Genomic DNA, 12842 nt, shown 5'->3' with positions numbered 1-12842 from the left:
GAAGTCAGGCGCGCCCATACTGGCACACCGGACAAGGAACAGTAGATGTCCGGTGTGCACCGGACACCCAGGCGGGCCCACAAGTCAGAAGCTCCAACGGTCAGAATCCAACGGCAGTGATGACGTGGCAGGGGGCACCGGACTGTCCGGTGTGCACCGGACTGTCCGGTGCGCCATCGAACAGACAGCCTCCCAACGACCACATTTGGTGGTTGGGGCTATAAATACCCCAACCACCCCACCATTCATTGCATCCAAGTTTTCCACTTCCCAACTACTACAAGAGCTCTAGCATTCAATTCTAGACACACCAAAGAGATCAAATCCTCTCTAAATTCCACACAACGCCGTAGTGCCTAGAGAGAGTGATTTGCTTGTGTTCTTTCGGGCTCTTGCGCTTGGATTGCTTTCTTCTTTCTTGATCCTTCTTTGCAATCAAACTCACTTGTAATTGAGGCAAGAGACACCAAACTTGTGGTGGTCCTTGTGGGAACTTTGTGTTCCAAGTGATTGAGAAGAGAAAGCTCACTCGATCCGTGGATCGTTTGAGAGAGGGAAGGGTTGAAAGAGACCCGGCCTTTGTGGCCTCCTCAACGGGGAGTAGGTTTGCAAGAACCGAACCTCGGTAAAACAAATCTCCGTGTCTCACTTGCTTATTCGCTTGGGATTTGTTTTGTGCCTCTCTCGTGGACTCGTTTCTTTATTACTAACGCTAACCTCACCTTGTAGTTGTGTTTATATTTGTAAATTTCAGTTTCGCCCTATTCACCCCCCCTCTAGGCGACTTTCAATTGGTATCAGAGCCCGGTGCTTCATTAGAGCCTAACCGCTCGAAGTGATGTCGGGAGATCACGCCAAGAAGGAGATGGAGACCGGCGAAAAGCCCACTACAAGCCAAGGGAGCACTTCATTGGAAGAGTCCCGCACCAAGAGGAGGGAGAAGAAGAAGATCTCCTCCAACAAAGGGAAGGAGAAGAAATCTTCTTCTCACCACAAAGATAAGAAGGAAAAATCTTCTTCCCACAAGCCGCATCGGAGTGGGGACAAGCAAAAGAGGATGAGGAAAGTGGTCTACTACGAGACCGACACTTCATCAACATCGACCTCCGACTCCGACGCGCCCTCCATAACTTCTAAACGCCAAGAGCGTAAGAAGTTTAGTAAGATCCCCCTACACTATCCTCGCATTTCTAAACATGCACCTCTTCTTTCCGTCCCATTAGGCAAACCACCAACTTTTGATGGTGAAGATTATGCTAGGTGGAGTGATTTAATGCGATTTCATCTAACCTCACTCCACAAAAGTATATGGGATGTTGTTGAGTTTGGTGCACAGGTACCGTCCATAGGGGATAAAGATTATGATGAGGATGAGGTGGCCCAAATCGAGCACTTCAACTCTCAAGCGACAACGATACTCCTCGCCTCTTTAAGTAGAGAGGAGTATAACAAAGTGCAAGGGTTGAAGAGCGCCAAGGAGGTTTGGGATGTGCTCAAAACCGCGCACGAGGGAGATGAGCTCACCAAGATCACCAAGCGGGAAACGATCGAGGGGGAGCTCGGTCGGTTCCGGCTTCGCAAAGGGGAGGAGCCACAACACATGTACAACCGGCTCAAGACCTTGGTGAACCAAGTGCGCAATCTCGGGAGCGTAAAGTGGGATGACCATGAAGTGGTTAAGGTTATTCTAAGATCTCTTATTTTCCTTAACCCTACACAAGTTCAATTAATTTGTGGTAATCCTAGATATACTAAAATGACCCCCGAGGAAGTTATCGGGCATTTTGTAAGTTTTGAGTGCATGATCGAAGGCTCGAGAAAGATCAACGAGCTTGACGAACCCACCACATCCGAAGCTCAACCCGTCGCATTCAAGGCGACGGAGGAAAAGAAGGAGGAGGCTACACCAAGTCGACAACCAATAGACGCCTCCAAGCTCGACAATGAGGAAATGGCGCTCGTCATCAAGAGCTTCCACCAAATCCTCAAGCAAAGGAGGGGGAAAGACTACAAGTCCCGCTCCAAGAAGGTTTGCTACAAATGTGGTAAGCCCGGTCATTTTATTGCTAAATGTCCTATATCTAGTGACAGTGACCGAGGCGACGACAAGAAGGGGAGAAGAAAGGAGAAGAAGAGGTACTACAAGAAGAAGGGCGGCGATGCCCATGTTTGTCGGGAGTGGGATTCCGACGAAAGCTTAAGCGACTCCTCCGACGACGAGGACGCCGCCAACATCGCCGTCACCAAGGGACTTCTCTTCCCCAACGTCAGCCACAAGTGCCTCATGGCAAAGGACGGCAAAAAGAAAAAGGTAAAATCAAGATCCTCCACTAAATATGAAACTTCTAGTGATGAAAATGCTAGTGATGAGGAGGATAACTTGCGTACCCTTTTTGCCAATCTTAACATGGAACAAAAGGAAAAATTAAATGAATTAATTAGTGCTATTCATGAAAAGGATGACCTTTTGGATTCCCAAGAGGATTGTCTAATTAAAGAAAACAAGAAACATGTTAAGGTTAAAAATGCTTATGCTCTAGAAGTTGAGAAATGTGAAAAATTATCTAGTGAGCTAAGCACTTGCCGTGAAATGATTGACAACCTTAGACATGAAAATGCTAGTTTAAATGCTAAGGTTGATTCACATGTTTGTAATGTTTCAATTCCCAATCCTAGAGATAATAATGATGATTTGCCTGCTAGGATTGAAGAATTAAACATTTCTCTTGCTAGCCTTAGAATAGAAAATGAAAATTTAATTGCTAAGGCTAAAGATTTTGATGTTTGCAAAACTACAATTTCTGATCTTAGGGATAAAAATGATATTCTTCATGCTAAGATTGTTGAACTTAATTCTTGCAAACCCTCTACATCTATTGTTGAGCATATATCTATTTGTACTAGATGTAGAGATGTTGATGTTAATGCTATTCATGATCATATGACCTTAATTAAACAACAAAATGATCATATAGCAAAACTAGATGCTAAAATTGCCGAGCACAACTTAGAAAATGAGAAATTTAAATTTGCTCGTAGCATGCTTTATAATGGGAGACGCCCGGGCATTAAGGATGGCATTGGCTTCCAAAAGGGAGACAATGTCAAACTTAGTGCCCCTCCTAAAAGATTGTCTAACTTTGTTAAGGGCAAGGCTCCCATGCCTCAGGATAACGAGGGTTACATTTTATACCCTGCCGGTTATCCCGAGGACAAAATTAGGAAAATTCATTCTAGGAAGTCTCACTCTGGTTCTAACCATGCTTTTATGTATAAGAGTGAGACATCTAGCTCTAGGCAACCAACTCGTGCTAAGTTGCCTAAGAAGAAAATTCCTATTGCATCAAATGAACATAGCATTTCATTTAAGACTTTTGATGCATCTTATGTTTTAACTAACAAATCCGGCAAGGTAGTTGCCAAATATGTTGGGGGCAAGCACAAGGGTTCAAAGACTTGTGTTTGGGTACCCAAAGTTCTTGTGTCTAATGCCAAAGGACCCAAAACCATTTGGGTACCTAAAGTCAAGAACTAAACTTGTTTTGTAGGTTTATGCATCCGGGGGCTCAAGTTGGATACTCGACAGCGGGTGCACAAACCACATGACTGGGGAGAAAAAGATGTTCTCCTCTTATGAGAAAAACCAAGATCCCCAAAGAGCAATCACATTCGGGGATGGAAATCAAGGTTTGGTCAAAGGATTGGGTAAAATTGCTATATCTCCTGACCATTCTATTTCGAATGTTTTTCTTATAGATTCTTTAGATTACAATTTGCTTTCTGTATCTCAATTATGCAAAATGGGTTACAACTGTCTTTTCACTGATACAGGTGTCACTGTCTTTAGAAGAAGTGATGATTCAATAGCATTTAAGGGTGTGTTAGAGGGTCAGCTATACTTAGTAGATTTTGATAGAGCTGAACTTGACACATGCTTAATTGCTAAGACTAACTTGGGTTGGCTCTGGCACCGCCGACTAGCCCATGTTGGGATGAAGAATCTTCATAAGCTTCTAAAGGGAGAACACATTTTAGGACTAACCAATGTTCATTTTGAGAAAGACAGGATTTGTAGCGCATGCCAGGCAGGAAAGCAAGTTGGCACCCATCATCCGCATAAGAACATAATGACTACCGACAGGCCACTGGAGCTCCTACACATGGATCTATTCGGCCCGATCGCTTACATAAGCATCGGCGGGAGTAAGTACTGTCTAGTTATTGTGGATGATTACTCTCGCTTCACTTGGGTATTCTTTTTACAGGAAAAATCTCAAACCCAAGAAACCTTAAAAGGATTCTTAAGACGGGCTCAAAATGAGTTCGCCTTGAGGATCAAGAAAATAAGAAGCGACAACGGGACGGAGTTCAAGAACTCTCAAATTGAAGGTTTCCTTGAGGAGGAGGGCATCAAGCATGAGTTCTCTTCTCCCTACACACCTCAACAAAATGGTGTAGTGGAGAGGAAGAATAGAACTCTATTGGACATGGCAAGGACCATGCTTGATGAATACAAGACTTCGGATCGGTTTTGGGCCGAGGCGGTCAACACCGCTTGCTACGCCATCAACCGGTTGTATCTACACTGAATCCTCAAGAAGACATCATATGAACTCCTAACCGGTAAAAAGCCCAACATTTCACATTTTAGAGTCTTTGGTAGCAAATGCTTTATTCTTATTAAAAGAGGTAGAAAATCTAAATTTGCTCCTAAGACTGTAGAAGGCTTTTTACTTGGTTATGACTCAAACACAAGGGCATATAGGGTCTTTAACAAGTTCACTGGACTAGTTGAAGTCTCATGTGACGTTGTGTTTGATGAGACTAACGGCTCTCAAGTAGAGCAAGTTGATCTTGATGAGATAGGTGAAGAAGAGGCTCCATGCATCGCGCTAAGGAACATGTCCATTGGGGATGTGTGTCCTAAGGAATCCGAAGAGCCTCCAAAAGCACAAGATCAACCATCCTCCTCAATGCAAGCATCTCCACCGACTCAAAATGAGGATGAAGCTCAAGTTGATGAAGTAGAAGATCAAGCAAATGAGCCACCTCAAGATGATGGCATTGATCAAGGGGGAGATGCAAATAAGGAAGACAAGGAGGATGAAGAACCAAGGCCGCCACACCCAAGAGTCCACCAAGCAATCCAACGAGATCACCCCGTCGACACCATCCTCGGCGACATTCATAAGGGGGTAACCACTAGATCTCGTGTTGCACATTTTTGTGAACATTACTCGTTTGTTTCCTCTATTGAGCCACACAGGGTAGAGGAAGCACTACAAGATTCGGATTGGGTGGTGGCGATGCAAGAGGAGCTCAACAACTTCACTAGAAATGAGGTATGGCATTTAGTTCCACGTCCTAACCAAAATGTTGTAGGAACCAAATGGGTCTTCCGCAACAAGCAAGATGAGCATGGTGTGGTGACAAGGAACAAAGCTCGACTTGTGGCCAAAGGATACTCCCAAGTCGAAGGTTTGGATTTCGGTGAAACCTATGCACCCGTAGCTAGGCTTGAGTCAATTCGCATATTATTAGCCTATGCTACTTACCATGGCTTTAAGCTTTATCAAATGGACGTGAAAAGTGCTTTCCTCAATGGATCAATCAAGGAAGAGGTCTATGTTGAGCAACCTCCCGGCTTTGAAGACAGTAAGTACCCTAACCATGTCTATAAGCTCTCTAAGGCGCTTTATGGGCTCAAGCAAGCCCCAAGAGCATGGTATGAATGCCTTAGAGATTTTCTTATTGCAAATGGATTCAAAGTCGGAAAAGCCGATCCTACGCTCTTTACCAAAACACTTGAGAATGTTTTGTTTGTATGCCAAATCTATGTTGATGATATTATATTTGGGTCTACTAACGCAACTACATGTGAAGAGTTTAGTAGGATCATGACACAAAAGTTCGAGATGTCTATGATGGGGGAGTTGAAGTATTTTCTAGGATTCCAAGTCAAACAACTCCAAGAGGGCACCTTCATCAGCCAAACGAAGTACACTCAAGACATTCTAACCAAGTTTGGAATGAAGGATGCCAAACCCATCAAGACACCCATGGGAACTAATGGGCATCTCGACCTCGACACGGAAGGTAAGTCCGTGGATCAAAAGGTATACCGGTCGATGATAGGATCTTTGCTATATTTATGTGCATCTCGACCGGACATTATGCTTTCCGTTTGCATGTGTGCAAGATTCCAATCCGACCCTAAGGAATCCCACCTTACGGCCGTAAAACGAATCTTGAGATATTTAGCTTATACTCCTAAGTTTGGGCTTTGGTACCCTCGGGGATCCACATTTGATTTGATTGGATATTCGGATGCCGATTGGGCGGGGTGCAAAATCAATAGGAAGAGCACATCGGGGACTTGCCAGTTCTTGGGAAGATCCTTGGTGTCTTGGGCTTCAAAGAAGCAAAATTCGGTCGCTCTTTCTACCGCCGAAGCCGAGTATATTGCCGCAGGCCATTGTTGCGCGCAATTGCTTTGGATGAGGCAAACCCTGCGGGACTACGGTTACAAATTGACCAAAGTCCCTTTGCTATGTGATAATGAGAGTGCAATCAAAATGGCCGACAATCCCGTCGAGCACAGCCGCACTAAGCACATAGCCATTCGGTATCACTTTCTTAGAGATCACCAACAAAAGGGAGATATCGAGATTTCTTACATTAACACTAAAGATCAATTAGCCGATATCTTTACCAAGCCTCTTGATGAACAAACTTTTACCAAACTTAGGCATGAGCTCAATATTCTTGATTCAAGCAATTTCTTTTGCTAGATTGCACACATAGCTCATTTATATACCTTTGATCATGTCTCTTTCATGTGCTATGACTAATGTGTTTTCAAGTCTATCTCAAACCAAGTCATAGGTATATTGAAAGGAAATTGGAGTCTTCGGCGAAGACAAAGGCTTCCACTCTGTAACTCATCCTTCGCCGCCACTCCGCGCTTCTCTCCATCTTTAGGGGGAGAATTCCAAGCAAAAGGACTTCGTCTTTGGTATAATCTTAACTCATTTATTTATAACCAAAGGGGAAGATAGCACTTCGAGGGCTCTAATGATTCCGTTTTTGGCGATTCATGCCAAAAAGGGGGAGAAATGAGCCCAAAGCAAAAGGACCGCACCACCACCAATTTCAAAAAAAACTTAGTGTTGAATATTTTAAATTGGTATCCTATTGTGTTCAAAAGGGGGAGAAAAATAGTATTTCAAAAGTATATATCAAAAACCTCTTGAACACGAAGAGGAGGATCTCTTTTAGGGGGAGTTTTGTTTAGTCCAAGGAGAAGCATTTAAAACAGGAGGAGAAAATTTCAAATCTTGAAAATGCTTTGCAAAATCTTATTCAATTACCTTTGACTATTTGCAAAAGAACTTTGAAATGGATTTACAAAAGAGTTTGCAAAAACAAAACATGTGGTGCAAGCGTGGTCCAAAATGTTATAAGAAAGAAACAATCCATGCATATCTTGTAAGTATTTATATTGGCTCAATTCCAAGCAACCTTTACACTTACATTATGCAAACTAGTTCAATTATACACTTCTCTATTTGCTTTGGTTTGTGTTGGCATCAATCACCAAAAAGGGGGAGATTGAAAGGGAATTAGGCCTACACCTAGTCCCTAATTAATTTTGGTGGTTGAATTGCCCAACACAAATAATTGGACTAACTAGTTTGCTCAAGTGTATAGATTATACAGGTGTAAAAGGTTCACACTCAGCCAATAAAAAGACCAAGTTTTGGATTCAACAAAGAAGCAAAGTGGGAACCGAAGGCCCTCTGGTCTGGGAGCACCGGACTGTCCGGTGTACACCGGACAGTGTCCGGTGCACCACCGGACAGTGTCCGGTGCACCAGAGGACTCCAGCTCAAACTCGCCACCTTCGGGAATTTTCAGAGGCACTTGCGCTATAATTCACCGGACTGTCCGGTGTACACCGGACAGTGTCCAGTGCGTCAAAAAGGAGCGGCCTCAGGAACTCGCCAGCTTCGGGAAACTCCAACGGCTAGTCCGCTATAATTCACCGGACTGTCCGGTGTGCACCGGACTGTCCGGTGCGACTCCGGAGCAACGACTATCTCCGCGCCAACGGCTACCTGCAGCGCAATAAATGCGCGCGCAGCGCGTGCAGAAGTCAGGCGCGCCCATACTGGCACACCGGACAAGGAACAGTAGATGTCCGGTGTGCACCGGACACCCAGGCGGGCCCACAAGTCAGAAGCTCCAACGGTCAGAATCCAACGGCAGTGATGACGTGGCAGGGGGCACCGGACTGTCCGGTGTGCACCGGACTGTCCGGTGCGCCATCGAACAGATAGCCTCCCAACGGCCACATTTGGTGGTTGGGGCTATAAATACCCCAACCACCCCACCATTCATTGCATCCAAGTTTTCCACTTCCCAACTACTACAAGAGCTCTAGCATTCAATTCTAGACACACCAAAGAGATCAAATCCTCTCTAAATTCCACACAACGCCATAGTGCCTAGAGAGAGTGATTTGCTTGTGTTCTTTCGGGCTCTTGCGCTTGGATTGCTTTCTTCTTTCTTGATCCTTCTTTGCAATCAAACTCACTTGTAATTGAGGCAAGAGACACCAAACTTGTGGTGGTCCTTGTGGGAACTTTGTGTTCCAAGTGATTGAGAAGAGAAAGCTCACTCGATCCGTGGATCGTTTGAGAGAGGGAAGGGTTGAAAGAGACCCGGCCTTTGTGGCCTCCTCAACGGGGAGTAGGTTTGCAAGAACCGAACCTCGGTAAAACAAATCTCCGTGTCTCACTTGCTTATTCGCTTGGGATTTGTTTTATGCCTCTCTCGTGGACTCGTTTCTTTATTACTAACGCTAACCTCAGCTTGTAGTTGTGTTTATATTTGTAAATTTCAGTTTCGCCCTATTCACCCCCCCTCTAGGCGACTTTCACGAAGGCCGCGGGATTCCCACCTCTCTCACGCCGGTCTCCGGCCGCCGCGCTCTCCCCCCTTCGCGCTCGCCCTCGCGCTCGACCCATCTGGGCTGGGGCACGCGACGACATTCACTCGTCGGCCTAGGGACCCCCCGGTCTCGAAACGCCGACAAATAGCCATCGTTAATGTGCGGGATGAGCTGTTTGCCATTCTCAATTGACGCAAAAGGAGTACGCCTGCCACGGATACGCGTCCATTTGCGGAGTCCGCTAGAACACATCGCTCGAACTCACGCTACGCGTGCGGCTCCGTCAAATACAGATACAGAGCAGTGTTTTGCTGGAATTAGTCTAAGGCCGTGAACAGGGAAAATAAGCTTGCCTCAAGCAAGCTAAGCTGAGCCTGATTTTTAGGCTTGTCGGTGCAGCGAGTCGAGCCGTTGTCTCACGAGCTACATTAACTATGCTGAATTAATGAATTTATACGATCATAATAGATTATCAGTTTATTTCTTAATCTTTAATAATAAATATATGACAGTTCAAATTATAAATTACTCATAATATTGAAGAATGATTATATAATTCATATTTAAATATTTTTAATTTAATATATAATGTAATTATATTTACCGAGGTGTGGCTCACGAGCTGAGCCGAGCCAGTTTACGAGTCAACTTTGAGTCGAGTCGAGCCCCATTCTTAAGCCCGTACAGCGAGCGAGCGAGCCGAGCTTGATCAACCATCGAGCCACGCCGAGGTGACCATTCCGATGCACAAGCCAGAACCAAGCACCATTGTCGTGTAGTTAACTTTCTCTTATGTTGTAGTGAACACTTTGGCAGTAAGCATATAATTAATATTAGTGCTATATACACCAGCATGTTTGCAGGTTCTTGACAGAGAGAAAATATTGAAGACTTTCCAGGAGGTCACTGTAAGACTTGAACAAGCCTTAGCTGGTATCTTGTTTGATGAACTTAATATATCTGATGAAGTAAGAGAGCAGGTAGACTACTAAATTCCAAAATTTCTATTTTTCATTAATATTTTTTATATTACTACTGTTTTGATGTTTTTCCTTGTTGTGTACCATAATTTCTTCAATGTTATGCAGGTTGATTTGGTGCATACTCAGTTCAAAAGAGCTAAGGAACGATCGGATTCATGTGACGATGATCTTTTTAATGACCTGATGTCTCTCTATAAACAGTGCTAGGGTTGACACAGATATTCTTCGAAGGTTATCTGAGAAGTTGCAGCTTGTCACAGTTTATGACCTCAATCATGAATCTCTGACCTTGCATGAGATGGCTAGTGGCGGTGATCCTTGTGGCATTGTTGAAAAGATGTCAACGCTCCTAAAAGAGATTAAGGATTTTGTGCAGGCAGAAGACCCTGAGATGGACGGAAAAAGTTCCCCAAAAGGCAACTCAGCATGTCCTGTTATTCCTGATGATTTCGGTTGCCCAATATCACTGGATTCAGAGGTGGATCCATAGGGGGGCAAAGTAGGCCATGGCCCCCCCTCAATTTTGTACATCCTTTTATGTCTAATGATTATTTAGTATTAAGTGTAGAAAAAAAATTAAAGTTTTAGATAGTATAGAGTCTTGTTCTAAATCTATAAAACTAATAGCTAGTTGCTAAAATTAGTCGAGAGGTTTAGAATGGATCAACTAATTGTTAGTTATATCCCTCAAATAAGTATTAGTTGTTAGATGCCACAACCCAGCTAAAACCAGTTAACAGTTAGCTATAAAGGTTTATAACATGACATAAAACAACCATGTTATGAGCCTGCTCGCCTGATACTCTCGGTCCAGTCCTTGCATCTATCTGTCTAACTCTAATCTTTTCGACACCACCTAAACCAGTCTGCTCGTTGCCCTGTTTCCGCCGCCGACCCATTCCCGATGCGACGCCACCCGACTTCGCCCCTTCCTGCCGCCTCCGTCCCTTATTCTGTTTTTACATGACGTCAATCCGCTCGACAAGCTAGATCTCGCTCGTCGCAACGATATGAGTATATGACTTGTCCCATGCGGTCGACGGACATGACGAACTAGAAAATCATGTCTTTTATGTGGTTTTTTTGGTCCCCCTGAATTTTTGTCCTGCGTCCGCCACTAACTGGATTTAATGAAAGACCCAATTATTGTTGCCACTGGGCAGGTCTTACTTTCATCCCAAATCCTGTTAAAATGTTTCCATTCAATATACAGACCTTGTGCATTTCAGCTCAATATAATTCCTTGCATATGCCTCTGCAGACTTATAAGCGAGGGTACATGGAGATGTGGCTGGAGGCTGGCCATGATACCTGTCCGAAGACAAAGCAAAAGCTTTCCAATAAATCCCTGACTTGAAATTATGTCTTACTTAGCCTCATAACTCAATGGTGCGAGGCAAATGGTATCGAACCTCCAAAACGCCCTGCTCAACTTAGGGATGCACCATTGTGGCATTGTCATAGCAATGTTCTTGAGCTTCTTCAGAAACTGTCATCCCAAAACCTTGAAGATCAACATGGTGACTATTGGGTGTTCAATGGCAATTCCTGCACTTGTGCAGCTATTGAGTAATGGAAGTCAACGGGGTAAAAAGGATGCAGCAACAACACTGTTTAAATTATGTAGTATTTACCAGGGCAACAAGGGGAAGGCTGTTAGAGCCGGATTAGTACCTATACTACTAGAACTGCTGATGGAGACTGAAAGTGGGATGGTAGACGAGGCCCTTGCAATACTGGCAATCCTCTCAGGCCATCCTGAGGGGAAGGCAGCTAATGGCGCTGCTTCTGCAGTGCCTGTACTTGTTGGAGTTGTCAGAAATGGATCTCCAAGGAGCAAGGAAAATGCTGCTGCTGCTATGGTGCATCTATACAATGGGGTGAGCAGCAGCAACAGCATCTTGCTGAAGCACAGGAGCAGGGCATCGTGTCTTTGCTGGAGGAGCTAGCAGACGAAAGTGGCACGGTCGCACGAAGAGAGGAAAGAGGAAAGCTGTGCAGCTGCTCGAACGAATGAATCGGTTCCTAAAGCAACGGAGTCAAACCCAAGTCAAGGCCATGGCACAGGCTCATGCGCAAGCACAGGCACGAGATCATGCTCAAGCACATGCACGAGCACAGGCACAAGCGCAGTCTCAGCTCCTTGGTTCAAGCTCAAGCACACGCAGATATGCAAGCTGAGGAATCACTACTTCTCATTTCATCGGATATTTCTGATAGATGAGGTTTTTGATCAGTAGCTTGTTTTGTCTAGTTATTAGCTTGTTTTTTGTAGCTCAGGCTGGCAGGTGGAAGATTGCCTGCAATTGTTGTTGTGGAGGTTTCTGGTTTCTATTGAACACTACAAATTAGGAGGTCTGTGCAGCGTGATTTAGGCCTATGGCCATGAACATGTTGCAAGAATGATTATTTCATAAATCATGTGTTGTTCTTATGTTTTTGAACTAATTTTTGTAAAATTACTATACTACTACTGTGGAATTCCAGCGTTCCCAAAAAGCCCTTAGGAGGTGTCGTTGAACTTGTGCCCGGTGCCCCAGTACAGGACTAATTCAGGCGTCCTAGTTTGAGAAAAAGTTGCAGTAAAGCTTTACTCCCTTGGCACGAGGTCTTCGTATTAAAGATACTGTTTTGACTGCAACAGCTATAATCCGTAAAAACAAAAACATTGTATAATCAAAAGAATTAAACAACTATTTTAATTGCTGTTGCTGCACATGACCTCTTTACTAAAATAAAACTCGGTGGAGAGGGAAAGATCGTCCTCTAAATATTATATTAAGAAGAGGTCAAAATATGGTCCCGGTCGAGAAAATCTTCGAGCCCTGGCCTCTATCACTAGCGGACCGTCACCGCCTACTCTACAGTGGCCTATCCGGAAGGTGGCGTGCAGGACGGGGCACAGA

At 44.4% G+C, this 12842-nt stretch overlaps 1 pseudogene; it reads left to right on the top strand.

The window, feature by feature from the left end:
• The first annotated feature begins 9696 nt into the window (after positions 1 to 9696).
• LOC103640363 (protein spotted leaf 11-like) lies at positions 9697 to 12136 on the top strand (annotated as a pseudogene).
• The last annotated feature ends 706 nt before the right edge of the window (positions 12137 to 12842 follow it).

This window comes from Zea mays, chromosome 9 (genome assembly GCF_902167145.1).
Source record: "Zea mays cultivar B73 chromosome 9, Zm-B73-REFERENCE-NAM-5.0, whole genome shotgun sequence".
In the NCBI taxonomy this organism is placed as follows: domain Eukaryota; kingdom Viridiplantae; phylum Streptophyta; class Magnoliopsida; order Poales; family Poaceae; genus Zea; species Zea mays.
The sequence above is the reverse complement of the archived record's forward strand: the minus strand, read 5'-3'. Positions and strand labels throughout refer to the sequence as shown.